The sequence below is a fragment of the Polypterus senegalus genome, chromosome 4, assembly GCF_016835505.1.
Source record: "Polypterus senegalus isolate Bchr_013 chromosome 4, ASM1683550v1, whole genome shotgun sequence".
NCBI lineage: Eukaryota > Metazoa > Chordata > Cladistia > Polypteriformes > Polypteridae > Polypterus > Polypterus senegalus.
Genome location: NC_053157.1, coordinates 197,417,497 through 197,434,277, shown reverse-complemented (window position 1 = coordinate 197,434,277; position 16,781 = coordinate 197,417,497). Strand labels below are relative to the sequence as shown.

The 16,781-nt window shown below is 39.9% G+C and overlaps 2 protein-coding genes across 3 annotated transcripts in view; one reads left to right on the top strand and one right to left on the bottom strand.

Annotated features, from left to right (window-relative positions):
• LOC120527908 (matrix metalloproteinase-21-like) overlaps nucleotides 1–347 on the bottom strand; it is a 43,619-nt gene extending 43,272 nt beyond the window's left edge. For both annotated transcript variants that reach the window (XM_039751852.1, XM_039751853.1), the window contains exon 1: nucleotides 230–347. The gene's annotated coding sequence lies outside the window, so the exon portion shown is untranslated. The remainder of the gene's footprint in view (nucleotides 1–229) is intronic.
• The window catches only part of LOC120527906 (NACHT, LRR and PYD domains-containing protein 3-like), a 118,860-nt gene extending 105,636 nt beyond the window's left edge, over nucleotides 1–13,224 (top strand). Inside the window, exon 10 of the transcript XR_005633421.1 lies at nucleotides 12,870–13,224. The gene's annotated coding sequence lies outside the window, so the exon portion shown is untranslated. The remainder of the gene's footprint in view (nucleotides 1–12,869) is intronic.
• The last annotated feature ends 3,557 nt before the right edge of the window (nucleotides 13,225–16,781 follow it).

Genomic DNA, 16,781 nt, shown 5'->3' with positions numbered 1-16,781 from the left:
ATTGCTCGCAATGCCATCGAGCAGGCTCCTTCATCGTATTTAGCGGGTTCAAGAAATAGTTTGATAAAAGTTACTTCACCTCAGCTTTTTCAGCTGATATATAAATAAACCTCAGATGATGCACGCCAACTTATGTTACAAAAAAGCAACTCTCGAATAATGCCTCTGAAGGCCAACGAAGCGCAATTGGAAATAAAGTTTAGAGTAGCTGTTTTTTTTCTTTTCTTACCTTTCGTGCCCTAAAGTCTGCCGCGTCTCTCATAAAACGGCTCGAGTGCCACCGTTGTGCCAATTTGTTTCTTAATTCCGCTCGCGTCCAGTTCAAGTCTAGCAGTGGAAAGCACTGCGCGTATTTAACGGATCTTGTTGCTGTCAGCAAGCGACTTCGGGCCGATTTATACGGGATCGGCGGGGAGGGCGGGGCTTCTCACATAATCCAATGGTCTCAAAGTTTAAGGCTCGATTTTGATTTACTCCTTGAGAATTTTGTTTAGTGAAGTGATGCTCACAAGCCTATATTTTAAAAACACACGGAATAAATAGGGTTAGGAAAAAGAATGAATGGAATTAGAGAAACACATAGCAATAACATTTTTTCTCGGGCTTGTGTATCGCAAGATATACATGCTAATTATAACACTTTTTAAACTCGGTGGCACCTGTCACAATCCTGGATTGGGTACCAGTTCATCATACACGGGTTTGGGATATGCAATTAAACACACAGAAACAAACACACAATGAACATTTACAGCTCACATACCACAACAAACAGATGTGGGATTCAAACGAAAATCAAGAGGTAACATCATTAACCACTAAACCATCACGGAAACTAATAATCCTTCATTAGTAATAGACGAAGGAGCTGATATTTGCCCTGGTTACAAGCTTTTGTGAGTAGCACAACACAGCATCTTCTGGCTTCAGTGCAGGACGTCAGAGCATATGTCTGCAGCACTGGGTACAAGGAGGGAAATAGACTTGGGCAGGTCATCAGGCCTTCTTTTCAATTACAAGTTTTAAAGAAGCATTAAACCAGTCATTTTCGACAATAGAAACACATCTGGTGTGTGTGTGTGAATTTTCTACTTTCCTACCACTGAAATATGGCTGAAGCATGGCAGAGCACCACATCTTAATGCAAGTTTGTGTGGCGCTTCAGGTTTATATTCAGCACAGGTAGGAACACAAATGACTCCCTGCTGCTGCCCATCCTCAAGTGTGCCACATAGAGGTGGCCAAGCATGGGAGAAGTACCTCAAGTATATCTCAGAATCTGCTCTCCTCAAGGTCAGGACTTTATATTGTTAGTAGTTTCTGAGAGACACGAAGGCACATGGGGGTGTCTGAATGAACTTGGTAGTTAGACAATAGTACAGAAACTCAGGCGTGACTCTTTACTACCCACTGTCAATAGTGTAGCCTTACACCTTACACTAACATAGAAACATTTTAGATGACATTTAAATGTATATATTAATGATTATCAATACCTTAGGTGAACAAGTTAAAGCAAAATGCTTTGTGTTAGCTAGCTAGAGCTAAATAAGAATTTACAAATTGATTATTAAAGGCTAGGGTCTTTTTCTGTCTTTGAAGCGGGTGTCTGTGAGACCAAGAAAATGATATATGGATGGATGATGTTATTACACTATGACTTTTGTTTTTAACCAAGGCATTGTATGTTTGTTATTTGTAAATTATTTTCCCCCCAAATTATATGTTTTATTTATTTATGTTTTGCTGGTTAACAGTTCCTTTTAAAGATGGAAAAAAGTGTGTCATGATTTGTCTAGATTTCAAGTTTAACTTGAACAAAAAGTAAAATTTCAATAATGGTGTGTAGACTGAATTTTCACTGTATAACAGGCTATCATCCATCCATCTTATTTAGTTTCAGGGTCATGAGCAGCACGGAGTGAAAGATGGGAACCAACTGTGGACAGGTCGCCACTCCATCACAAAGCGCGCACTCCCACACTGAGCCAGTTTTAGAGTTGTCTGGTAATGTAACATGCAAGTGATCGAAATTTAGGAGGAAACCTATAAGATGGCATCCAAGCCTGGGAATTTGAACCCTGGAATTCTGCGACAACACAGATAGCCACTTCTGCCTCCACACAATTCAGCACACTTGCAGTTAGTTAATAATTGTAATTACTGCAGTCAGGAGAAGATTCCAACTACTTTAACATACTTTTACACTTTTTATAATTACTGTGGAGCAGTGCTACCAATGGAAGGACTCCAAATCCCAGCAGCCCCAAAGGGGATTGCCCTCATTGGATGTCTGCTACGGGTGCAGGGGCTGCTGGGATAAGAAGGGCCAGCGGGAAACTTGAAAAAGGGCCAGCAAAGCAGCAGGAGAAGGATCTGTGTTCTGTGTATCCCATCCTACGTAACCACTGTAAACTCATTTGTACCCTGGATCGTTTCTCGCAAGGATGAATGAACTGTCTCGTGCCTTCCTGTCATGTGAATAGTGGTGGATTAGTCGTCGCGTGTCTTCAGAGGGAGCCCTTCACCACTCAGGACTACCGGTAGAACTGTTTAATTCATTTATTACGGAAGCTGTTGCCGGGATCGTCATCGTCATCTTTACTCCATACCATTTCTTCCGTTTCTGCCACATTGGATCTGTGATAAGGACATTGACATGAGTGTTTATTGTCCGGATTTATTGTTCTGTGTAATATTTGTATTGCCAAAGGGGAAGGGGAGGGTTGTTTGATTTTTGTTGTTTATATTTCATTTTACACTTAATATATTTCACACATTTGTTTGATTCATGTCTTTGTCTGTGAGTGTGTGTGGGTTGGTCCAAGGTTTGGTGCATTCCTGGAATCTCCACCGAAAAAATAAATAAATCACCGTCCTAACGACGGTGTGAATCTGAGCAGCACCGGGCCACTACAAATGTTACTTTAGAAAATTGAATACTATGTAAGAGCTGAATCCAGTTCAATGTTGCTGGGAGCTGGTGTCCCACAGGGACCATATTGCTATGGTCTCTCAGTCTTTCAGATTCACTCTAAACAATATCCTCAAGATCTGACTGTGTCTGACAGGGTATACAGTCTTGGACCAGACGCCGGTCTTGTCACGGCTGGACCACTGCAATTCTCTGCTAGCACGTGTAACCAATTATGTTGACCTCTTTTGTGAGTCTCTTTGGATAAAAGTATCTGCTAAGCAAATAAGTGTATATGTAAATGATGCCTGTCTTGAAATTGCTAGGTGCAAGGCCATCACAGGGCACTCACATACACACCGATCTACAGTCACCAGTTAACCTAACCTACATATCTTTAGGATTGTAGTGAAAATCCCACACAGACATGCATTGAGAATTTAGATTAAGGATCAGAGTGCCTTATTGTTACTTTTACTGCTATTAGCTATTAAATGATTATGCCTGAAACAGCTTAAAAGGCCACCATTTATTTTAGCATGAGGGCTGCTGGGCCACTGTCATAGGCAGCTGGCCTGTCTTTTCACTTGTTTCGTTTTGAACTTCTGTGAGTCAAAGACGTTGTGTTCTCTGAAGAAACAGAGCGAGCAGATTTTTGTTTTGGGAACACAGCTTCTGAGGCTTCTGACTGACTAAACAAAAGATTAAACAAGCTTCCACAAGCATTCATCAGCCTTCGGGTTTTAAGTAAACTAAGCAAGCTCTTATGTTAACGCATAACAATATAAACATTTTAGATAGCATTCAAATTTATGTATTAAGGCTCATCAATACCTTAGGCAATCAAGTTAAAGCAACATGCAATGTGTTAGCTAGCTTGAGCCACATAAGAGTTTATGAGTTGATTATTAAAGGCTTGTTTTTTTTTTCTCTCTTTTAAGCAAGTGTCTGGGAGACCAAAGCCGCCTGCTTCCATTCCCAGCAGCTCAGCCCCTGTGCTGGATATATTTTAGATAGCATTTAAGCTTATATGTCAATGCTTCTTTTTTAATCATTATAATGATTATTCAAGTTACAACAAAATGCTTTAAGCTTAAGAGTAACTGTTAAAAGCTTGCATTTTCTCTCTTCCAGGCAGTCAGGAAGTACCATGCTTGTCTGCTCAAGGCCGTCCGCAGCTTAAGCCCTTGTCAGTGATGCTGCGCGTTATCGCTTACCAACACAACTGCCTATGATTTTAGCCTCAAGGGATGCTGGTGCAACAAGTAATTATTAAATGACCAGTCCAGTTTTCACATGTGTGTTCCCCTGATTCCAACGTAATGATGAGAATTGATTAACTAAAAGGCCATCAATCCTTAACAGCGAAGGATTAGGAACGTGAGAATGAAGGGAAGGGTAATTGGGTGATGCTCACCTCCAGGTGGCAAATATGTCCTTCGAGCCAAAAGTTGGTATTATGAAAAAGTGTAGATTAGAAAGCAAATTGTTATGAGAAGGTCTACTGGGATGGAGATTTTTATGGGGAAGTCTACAAGGCAAGGTTATTGATATGATAAAGCGAGGTATGGAGTGAGGTCATTATCATAAGAAACCATAGGAAGCAGGTAATAAGAAATGGTGTGAAGAAGGGATATTTTGAGGTAAGAATTGTAATAAATATGAGGTTTGCCCTGAGCACAGGGCTCACTTCATTAAACTGAGACAGGCTTTAGGTGCTCTGCAATAGTTTTCTGTGCTGTGTAATAAAGTCTATTCTGACTGCCTATTCGGAGATTCTGCCTGTTTTTGCAGAAGAAGTAAAAATTGTAATTCACTTTGGCTGAATAAATATAAAGTATGATTCTACTATGTAACACCAAACAAGTTATACACAGCAGCCTAGCATTGTAGCATAATGAATCCTTTTGTGGAGGTTACAGTATAAGAGATTATGGAATCAATTGGGACGTGTCTGGTGTAAAGCAGACCAAAACATTTGGGTTTACCACAATTGTAGACAAACCTTGCAGGAGTACTCCTTCCTGGCTCTTGATCTGTTAACAGTAGATGTTGAACCAGGAGCACCTGCCTGTGGTATATTCCTCCTTCCTCGCTTTGTGTTCTAGTCACCTTTATAAACTGTTAATTTCAACTATTCTGACATTGCTTGTTTCAGAACATCAACTTGACATATATTTGAAAGTAGGATCATGAGGTAGTATTCATTTAAGCAGGAAGAAATGTCTTTACTGGTAAGTTAAACAACATTTTTTACCATCTTAGACTAAACATATCATCAACAGGATTGGGTTCAAGGCAGGAAGGACACCTAATAATCAGCCCACCCCAAAAACACACACACACACTTTGGCAATTTTAATTCTGCTCATGTTTTAGGATATGGAGGGAGATCCTCACAGACACAGAGAAAGAGTGCAGACTCCCTACAGACAATGACCTTGTGTAGGACTCGAACTCAGAAAGTGACAGGAGACAGCAATGGTAGTCACCACACCACTGTGCTAGCCATCTTTGTCAATAACCATAATAAGCTGTACTGTATAGAAATTTCAGCAGAGGTCAGGGCACTTCTGTGATAAGTAGTAAGGAATTTGTTGTACAAATGAAAAAAAAAAAACAACTGAAGAGCACCAAGTAACCAAAGAAGAGACACACTTAAATGGGTGTTGAACTACAAACTAATGGAGGAATAGCTATAACCCCTTGAGTACCACTCAACTTTCAAACTCCCTCCTTCTCTTTCTATTCTATTCGATTCTCTTTCATCTCTTCTAGTCAAGGTCTTGTCCAAATCAACTACCACCACCACTCTCCAAAGGAAACTGGCAATTAGTGGCTTTTCATCCCAATCATGGCCTTATTTCTATGGCAGTCTCAAGAAGGCCCCCTGGACGTTCTTTGGTTATCACACAAGTGCCCCCTCTGGTGGCCCTAGATCTCCCAGCAGTCACAAGCCCCAATTATTAGTCCGGTATATCCACCAAAAAGCTTGGAAAACCATTGCTCGGGACCTTCTGTCTACCCAGCACCACCTTTCTTTTAATTGAAAGTACTCTGAGGGGGTAATTTCTTTAGGGGGTGTATACAGCCATCTAATGGTCAATTATTCACTTTACCTATAGAGAAATTTAAATTATAAACCTAAGAGACAGACAACCGTCTTTGGCTGGAGATCCTCCTCCTAAATACAGTATATAAGATCTGCACCAACTTACCTGCACTGCCATAGATTGTCACAGGTCTGTAACCTTTCAACTTTACCCTTACAGACATTGTGTTTCTATTAAAGGTTTGAAGATCATCAAAGAATTAAGCCTTTACAGTACCAAACTAATGCAATATCTCAGACATATCACTTTTAGCATTTAAGCTTTCATTTGCCAAGGACACCAAAAAGCAGGAGGTGATCTGGACTCTTGTGCCTTTTTTGACAATGTCTTAATTTATTAGGTCAAAGGTGGCCTACAGTATAAAAATCTATAAAACAAATTGTTGCATTAACTTACTCAAAGTACATGAGACACTTTACAGAAACACTGCCTCACAAAAATAAGGTGAATTATCAAAATGAAGTGTCTGAGAAAAGCTGCAGGCACCAGTGAATTAATTCAATTCAGACCTTGTTGAGTGCAACCATTTTATGACAAGACCTTTAGATTATAAGAGATCTCCTCGTGACACTCTATTTTTTTACAGTAAAACTTCATATAACTTGTATGATATGATGTGTTTTGAATAATGTGTTATTCTCTTAGCCATGCTGCTTTACTTCCAATTACTATTTTAATTTTGCAGGGGCATTAAGCTCTCATAGCATGCAGTGTAAGGTATTCTGTTGTGTAAATGGTTTTTGTTTGTATTTCTTTTATTGCATTACATTTACACAATTTGCTATTTTTAACTTTATACACAGTATAGTGATTTTGTTTTTTGTAGTTTCTTATAAAGGTGAAAATTAGCCCCTAGCATAACCACTTGGTGCACATTTTACGAATACAGAATTATGACAGCTTATGAGGCTAAGGAAGAAGTGTGGAAAAATTTGATATTTAAACTCTACTTTATTCTTAAAGGAGCTCTTCGTTGAAGAACATCTCAAAGCAGTCACACAGATACACTGCAAATACTGTAGAGTGACAGAAAAGTACATTTATGTACACAACCGTACATACAATGCATTCCGACCCCTTTTTTTTTCACATTTTGTTATGTTGCAGACGTAGGCAAAAACTGTTTACATTCATTTTTCCTCTCATCAAGAAACGCTTAATACCCCAGAATGACAAAGTAAAAACAGGATTTTCTTCCAAATTCCTTAAAAATAAAGCACTAAATCATAACATTGACACAAGTATTCAGACTCTTTAAATTTTGGCTATTGGTCTTCATTGGGATGTTTCTACACCTGGTTTGGAGTCCACCTGTGGTAAATACAAATGACTGAACATGATCAGGGAAGGCACACACATTTGTCTGTAGAAGGCCCCACAGTTGTCAGTGTGTACCAGAGCAAAAACCAAGTCATGAGGGTGATGGCATTGTCCACTGAGTTTAGATACAGGATTGTGTTGAAGGCTACAAAAAATTCTGCAGCATTGAAGAACACAGTGGCTTTCATAATCCTTAAACAGAACCTGTCTGGAACAATTTTGACTCATCCTTGAGCTGGTCACCTTGCCAAACTGAGCCATTGAGGCAGAAGGGCCTTGGTAAGAGTGGTGACCAAGAGCCTGATGGTCAGTCTTGTTGAGCTCCAGAGGACCTATGTGGAGATAGTAGAAACTTCCAGAAGGACAACCACCATGTAACACTGTACTAATCTGGACTTTATGACAGAGGGCCAGATGACGCCTCTCCTCAGTAAAAGACACATGAAAGCCTACCTGCTGTTTGCAAAAATACACCTAAATGATTCCTAGACTGTGACAAACAAAATTCTCTGGTCTGATGAATCCAAAATGGAATTGTCAGGGAGAAATTTCTGCTTCACCACCTGAGGCCACAGGTCCGCCACGCCCTCGACCCTCTGCAGTTCGCATACCAGGAGAAGGTGGGAGCGGAGGATGCCATCATCTATATGCTTCATCGATCCCTCTCCCACCTGGACAGAGGCAGTGGTGCTGTGAGAATTATGTTTTTGGACTTCTCTAGCGCCTTCAACACCATCCAACCTCTGCTCCTTAGGGATAAGCTGACTGAGATGGGAGTAGACTCACACCTTGTGGCATGGATTGTGAACTATCTTACAGACAGACCTCAATATGTGCGTCTTGGGAACTGCAGGTCTGACATTGTGTGCAGCAATACAGGGCGCCGCAGGGACTGTACTTTCTCCGGTCCTGTTCAATCTATATACATCAGACTTCCAATATGACTCGGAGTCCTGCCATGTGCAAAAGTTCGCTGATGACACTGCTATTGTGGGCTGCATCAGGAGTGGGCAGGAGGAGGAGTACAGAAAGTTAATCAAAGACTTTGTTAAATGGTGCGACTCAAACCACTTACACCTTAACACCAGCAAGACCAAGGAGCTGGTGGTGGATTTTAGGAGGCCCAGGCCCCTCATGGACCCTGTGATCATCAGAGGTGACTGTGTGCAGAGGGTGCAGACCTTTAAATATCTGGGAGTGCAGCTGGATGACAAATTGGACTGGACTGCCAATACTGATGCTCTATGTAAGAAAGGTCAAAGCAGACTATACTTTCTGAGAAGGTTGGCATCCTTCAACATCTGCAGTAAGATGCTGTAGATGTTCTACCAGACGGTTGTGGTGAGTGCCCTCTTCTACGCGGTGGTGTGCTGGGGTGGTAGCATAAAGATGAAAGACGCCTCACGCCTGGACAAACTTGTTAAGAAGGCAGGCTCTATTGTTGGATTAAAGTTGGACAGTTTAACATCTGTGGCAGAGCGACGGGCACTAAGCAAACTCCTGTCAATCATGAATAATCCACTGCATCCACTTAACAGTGTCATCTCCAGGCAGAGGAGTAGCTTCAGTGACAGACTTTTGTCACTGTCCTGCTCCACTGACAGACTGAGGAGATCGTTCCTCCCCCACACTATGCGACTCTTCAATTCCACCCGGGGTAGTAAATGCGAACATTAATTTTATTTTAATTTTTTTTCATTTTTATTACTATTTAATTTAATATTGTTTCTTTGTATCATTATACTGCTGCTGGATTATGTGAATTTCCCCTTGGGATTAATAAAGTATCTATCTATCTATCTATCTATCTATCTATCTATCTATCTATCTATCTATCTATCTATCTATCTATCTATCTATCTAAACCAGGCACCTCTTATCATCTGCACCATTCCATTCCAATGGTAAAGCAAGGTGATGTCAACATCATGATATGGACTTGTTTTTTGGCTGTAGGTACGGGGAAACAAGTCAGGGTCGAGGAAAACCTAAGCAGAGTTAAGTACAGAAATATCCTTATTTAAACCTTGTCCAGAGTGCACTGGACCTCAGACTGAGCCAAAGGATCATTTTAAACAGGACAATGACCCTAAGAGCAAAGCAAAGTTAACATAGGAGTGGTTTAGGGACAACTCTGAGAAAGTCTTTAAGTAGCCCATCCAGAGCCCGGGCCTGTACCCAATGAAATATCTGTTAATAGACCTGAAAACAGTTGTCTGCCGACAGTCCCCACCCAACCTGACAGTGCTTGAGGGGATCTGCAGAGCAGAATATCCATAAATCCAGGTGTGTGAATCTTGTTGTGTCAGACCCAGGAGGACTCTGGGCATGAATCAGTCCAAATGGGGCTTCACTGAATTACTAAGTGAAGGGTCTGAATACCTGTGTCAATGGGACATTTCAGCTTATGTTATTTTAAATAAATTTGGAGAACTTTCTAAAATCCTGTTTTTGCCAATATGGGGTATTGAGATTAATTGATGTGGGAAAAATGAATGCAAATAATTTTTGCATATGGATGCAGTATCAAAAATTTGAAAAAAGTGAAGCATGTAATAGGCTCAAATCATTGATGGTTGTCTACAGAGTAGTCAATGCATCAGAACCTATATATGGAGACACGTTTGAGATCCTGTGCTCTTTATCAACCACTCTGATAAGCTGTTGAATGGCATCTGATGGCATCAAATCTCAGTCCAGACTCTCTTCATGTGTTGCTCATGGCTGGTGGAATGAGCTGCCCACCTTCATTCAAAATGCTGAGTCCCTCATTGTGTTTAAGAAGCATTTTCAGACTCTCTTAGAATTTCTTTCTAACTGATATTAGCTATTAGATTTTGTAACCTAGGTATTTAGTAGGTGGGTGTTGTACCTTGTTAGCCATTATGGATGCAAGGAGATGTCAAGCAAAATGACACTTTTAATTGGCTAACTGAGCAGATCTCAATATGGAAGCTTTCAAGGCAGCTCAGGCCTCATCTTCTAAGAATTGTATCTCGCTTGTTCTTTTGTTCTGAGCTCTTCACTTGTGGTGGTCATGTAATCTTGTCCTGTAAAACTTGTTTCCCAAATAGTCCCCCAGACTGATGTTTACTCAGTTGTGCTGTCCGCTTTTGTAAGTTGCTTTGGATGAAAACATCCACTAAGTAAAAAATGTAAATGTAAAGATTTTGCAATTGCTCTCATGGTGCTGCATTGATGTAACATTGTAATAATGCATATAATTATGTAAAATGACATAGTGGCTGCCATTTTATTAGTTTTTGACACGTTATATTTATCCAGGGGGAGTATTTAAGTAAGCATTTTATTGTGAAGTTTTACATATAACAATAAAATAAGTTAATACCACAGGAGGGAGTGCTTTAGCATACTTAAGCATGGCCTAGTGAGCAGGCCACCTCACTGAATAATTAAGGGACTAGTAAAGATTTTCCTTTTATTTACAGCATTCATTTAGAGTCCTTTCTCTTAACTCCCAACTTTTCAACCACTTTAATTGCTCATAGGTGTTTCTTCTGAATGGTGCTTTATAAAAACACATAACAAAATAGAAAATACACTCTCATATATTTGTAGCTTTGCAACAGACAGACAATAAATAATGTCCTCATGTAGCTAAGCATTACACTTCTGGAATGGTTTCTTGCAGATGCGTTCAGGGTGAAGCTGTGGGGGAGTTAAAGTAGCGCATCATGTTGGTAAAAAAAAAAGGAGAGAGATAGAGAGAATGTAAAAGAGAAACAAGTAGAAAAAGAAGGAGACGTATCACTAGCAGTGAAATGTATCAGTAGGAAGGATTTGGGGATTGGAGTAGAGACATATGGAAACTGTACACCTAGCAAATGATTTACTTTTGTAATTAAACATATAACTACTTACACATACCAACAATAACATTAAGCAAATTTAATCAATAATTAATATATCTCTGACATAGTGCATATTTACACATACCTTACGTTTGTATATACATTATGTATATTGTGGTGGCACTGAGGCTAAGGATCTGCACTGGTATCTGGAAGGTTGGGGGTTCAAATCCCATTACTGCCAGAAGGGATCCTACTCTCTTGGGCCCTTATAAAGACCCTTTACCTGAAAATTGCTCCAGAGGCACTGTATAATGTCCAACCCTGAAAAGGTCATACAAAAAGAAAAAAATTTCCCGCTTGGTGATTAATAAAATATATCAAATCAAAAAAATCTATACAAGTACAGTGACACTTTGGGTAGTGCTGACGCATCCTGTTTTCAAATCTTACACCCATTTATTGTTCATGTGGATATTTTCTGCCTGTACTGCGATTTTCATCTAAAATGACCCACTAGTTAGCTTCACTGATGATTCGAAATTGGCCTTGTGTGGGTGTATGCAGGAGTGGCCCAATAATTGATTGTTACTGTGAGCCGAATTGATTCCTACCTTTCATCCATTTGGTCCAGGATAGGCTCACAGCCCTTTGGCGACTGCATTGAATGCAACTGGTTAAAGAATGTTATATACACAGATATCGAGGTGTTTCAGCTTGTAATTGAAGTATAGGACAGTATATGAGAAGTGAAACAAGGCCCTTTAGAAACAGAAAAATCCAAAGGATGGATGGATAGATAGATAGATAGATAGATAGATAGATAGATAGATAGATAGATAGATAGATAGATAGATAGATAGATAGATAGATAGATAGATAGATAGAAACTTTATTAATCCCAAGGGGAAATTCACAGCAATAGTAGGAAATAGTAGCAAAGTAGGAAAGAAGACAGAGCTGAAGGTCACGCACAAACTCTTTCATAAAGGCAAGATCGTGCTGGAATATTCTAGTTACAGAGAGAAGGGGTAGATACAGATTTACATACAACACTAAATTTTGTAAACAACTTATTTGAGAAACTTGATAAAGTCAGGCATACACTGTTCAATTCTGGCACAATTTGTAAGTCTGATTTGCAGCTGCCAACTGATTTTCTGAGTCGGCCCAAATTTGACGTTCCTCGGCCATCGTTTCATGTGCAGTATGAGAGTAGTTGAGATGCCCGATTGCTACTTAGAATTGGGTTGTGATATGATTGGAAAAATTTCTGTCATGTTATAAATTTGAGTTGGCTGCACTGTAGAGTGAGCACTGTTTTGACCTAGTTTTATGATATTGTCATATTTGTATTTTGTCAGGTTAATTGTTGGATTGTATTTGTTGATTGGTATTGTATTTCAAAATGTTGTAGTGTAGTAGTTGGACATTGAACATTATGTATTGCTGTTATCACAACTGACATTTTCACCACAAACAGCTAACTATCATATTGCAACACGCATACCACTAAATGGCTAATGACAAAGGCATTTTAGGAATTGTTTACTGGAAGAACCCAAAAGTAACACACACAATAGTAAATTACATAGATTACGTACTGTCACACACGTGCCCATGGGAAACAGTTTACAGACTCAAATACTATTTTCCTGTCGGATCAGGGATTGATGCTGTCCTCTAACCTTTCCTTCTTTTTCCCTGCAGGACAGAAGATACAGTACCTGAGCCTAATCCCTCTTGCAGTCCTCAAAGGTTGCCATCCAACATCATCACTTCCTCTTCCTCCCCTGAAGATCCTCCCTTACCATGATGTCATTTCCTCTTCTGGTTCCCAAGATTCCACCTGAGGTCTACATCACTTCCTAAACCCACCTCTTCCAATCTGTTATACATACAGTATATATCAGCCATGAGGTGTCCTTAGTCAGTTCTGTCTGGAGCTCATGTCTGTAAAGACTTTCACTTACATTTGCATTTTCAACAGAATACAGGGTGGATCCCCAAACCTTTTTTGATGTCCCTGTGTTTATTTTACAGTACGTCCAATTGGCACTGTGAAACAGGCCACGCTGTCCCCACCTTCCTAACCATTCGAGCGTCCAGTTATACCTTTTCCTTTTCTTTTTAGTTTCACAGCAGTGTTGCACTTATTTTTGTTGACATTTTGAGATACCTGTGGCCATATATTTTTTTTTAAGAATGGGTAAAGCTTTATTGAAAAAAAATGTCAATGAGTAAAATTGTTGATCAGGATCATGTATACATACAGTCTAAGCACCAATATTGTGGTATGTCAACTGGACTGAATGAGCACATATACGACTGACTACTCTATCGTGTAGTGTAGGTAGTCACTTCACCATGATTTCTATGCCTTCACAACTCCTTGATTTAAGAAGATAACTCATCATTAAAAGTCACGCTAAGTGCTATTTTTTTACCTTGAGTTGGACAGTTTTGTCCACCACTGCCTGTTTCAAGGTGTAAGTGTTTTTGGGCTAGCATTAGGCTGACAGATAAAATAAAGTACTTTTTAGGGAGTGCATGCCCACAGTTATATTGCGTTGATCAGTTTCCTAACTGAAAACAGCATCATGTCAGACTCTTTCACCCAACTGAATTTAAATTGTTGAAAAGCCTGAACTTGCAGTAATTTCCCACTCTATATTGAATACTGCCCATTATATTGGCTGACACTGTCCCGAATTTCTTTAAATTTCTTTAAGATGGTAACTGTAAGACCTTTATGAAAATAGCCCAGTTTAACCTAGAATTTTTTTTTTAAATTACAGAGTGATTTCATGTAAAAAAAAAAGCTTGCAAATCAGTCTTATCTTAAAAAACGCTGTTTGTAAGAGAAATCTCAATCTGGCATTCTCCCCAGTAAGAGCACAAAAACAGTTTTAACTCTGGTTGTAAATCGTTCTTTTATATCCCTTGTGTCAGGTTCCACTGCTCTTTAGGTGCAGTATCATGCTGTTTTGGGCAATTTAGCTATTAATTTCTTATTATTTTGGTCCTGGTTTTTCACCTCAGGTTTTTTCTGGATTTTCGTGACTACTGTCCCTCAGTGATGTCCCCGTGTTTCCATACGATTCAGGGCGTAAATATAAACGTATCCTCTTAAAAACACAGGTGTTCTTGAAATATACATGATACAGAAAAGCCAATTCGTTCATTGTTATCAAGCACAATGATTCATAACGATGTTCAAAGTACAGTTTAAAATACCCAGTTTCAAACTGGAAGTTTTAAGTGGCTTAGTCCAACAGCCCATACCTTCCATGTTTCACACTACAGTTAATTAATCCATGATCCAAGTCTGCTGTAAAATTCCCAGGATAAGTAAAACTGCTGAAGTCCGTAGACTGTTAGACCAAAGGACCTACTAATTATAGAATGCGCTACCTGTCAGGAGATGCTGCATCAGTCTTAAGAGGCTGAAGGCTTGTGATTTCTGCTTGGTGTTGTTGAGGTTGCTTATATTGCTCTTAAGTAATTTGTACAGTCATTGTAATCAATGGTTATTAATTATTATTATTATTATTATTACTTCTGCTTCACTCCTTGCTGTCTGGTGGGGGGCCACCACTTAGACTGAGATACCCACCCAAACGAGGGTCCCAAAATGTATGGGGAATAACAGATATTCTTCTTATAACACCAAAATTATGCACACCTAATCTGGGCTGTGACACACTGCAAAATGGCATGTGACAGCTAGGCAGCCCTGGTCAGGATGACTTGGCTTGCTTGCTACATCCTGATGACAGTGTGTCACAGGAGTTTATTTTCTCCAGAATCTGTTAGTGCTTTCCCACTGCAGGATTTTGTTTTCTGGAACCAAGGGGTTCCTGTAGAATGCAGGCCTCGGGCCACTTGTGGTCTCTGACTACTTTCGTGTGTTGTGTTCATGTAACCTTTATGCAAAATATGGGATATGCAAAGAAGAATGATGTGGTACAAAGTGAGGTATGTTTGGGAGTTCACAGGGGACTCCCAACACCTTATTGCTTCAACACACTCTGAACTTCATGGGGAGCCTTTTGCTGTATGGCACCAGGGAAGTGGCTATGAAGAGTGATGCAATGCAAAGTGCACTGCAATCAGGGGACCCCCACCCCATTTATTGTTTCAAAGCAATCACAACTTCACTTTAGAAATGATTGCTTTGATGTGGTGCCTGGCACAGTACACCAGGGAAGAAGAGTGATGTGGTCTAAAATCCATACTTCTAACAGATTTGTAAGATGGCATCAGTGCTTGTGGTCAACCAATCAGCACAATTCATTGCCCAAGCCCTAACCATAATAGTTCCTGGCAGAACAAAAATTACATACCCTAGAGTACAAGTTAAAAAAGTACCAGTAACTACCTGCCAGGGACTACAAATGACCTTCAGTGAGAATGCTATGAATGTTCCTGATATTCTAAAAAATCCCTGGTTCGAGGAAGAATTTGCTGCAGTGAAAGCACCTTCTCATATATAATGCAGTACTGTTTTCTTTGCCTCGGTTAGTAGCTGGGATTAGATTAATATATTTATCCAAGACTGTTTACTTACATTATTAAGAGAAGGAGTTTTATAAACCTGGTTTTATTTTTGCCACCTTATTTTTGTAATGTGTGCAGCACTATGAACATTAGAATAGATATACAGCATGGAACAATCGGGAGTGGTCTCCCCTAGACTTTCTCGTATACTCCGATATGGGGATGGATATTTGAGGAGTAAACCACAAGACAATGATTATGTTTTTATATTATGTACATTAAAGAGCCATCGACAACAAATCAAATCAAATCTATACATATAAAAGGCAAAGCCCTCACTGACTCATTACTAATTCTCCCACTTTCCATATAGGTGGGAAGCTGAAATTTCGCATGCTCATTCCTTGCAGTGTACTTACAAAATTAGGTATGTTTCATGTCCTATTGCAACACCCAATGGGGGAAATGGGTGTACCCCCTAAACTGTATATACAGATAGAGGAAACCCCTCCTCACTATTTCTGCGACTTCCAATATATGTAGAAAGCCCAAATTTCCCATGCTCATCCTTTACACTGTACAGTACTTACAAACATTAAGTATGTTTCAGTTTGTGCAATGCCCTATAACGAACTTTCGAAAATAACGTCTTCTGTTTGGCAGTTCTCACCATTATGCCGTAACGAGCTTTCAGAACTGACCTTTACTTTTGGCGGTTTCATTCCTTATTTCCGTTAACAGAAGATTTATTTCACGGCAGAGATGGACAAGGGCCACCCCCCGGTCCACCCTCCTTTTTCCGCAACGTCAATGTCCGCACACCTACCAGATGGTTGGCTCTCTGCCTATACACATTAACAACACTCCATGCTCATGTGCCTACTAACTCGCTTCCTTACTTTCCTTCAGCTGTTCATCATGCTCACTGCTCCCTTCTTCTTTACTCCACCGCTTCAAGGGTGGAAGGACTGCTCATTCTTCTTTCAGGCTACCTCTGAACTTCACCCATACTAATTCCCCCATGTGTAACATATCCAAGCACAGCACCATGGCGCAAGTGCTGTACGATCATAAGCTCATTGTATGGGATGAATGCACTATGGCACACAGAGCAGGTGTTGA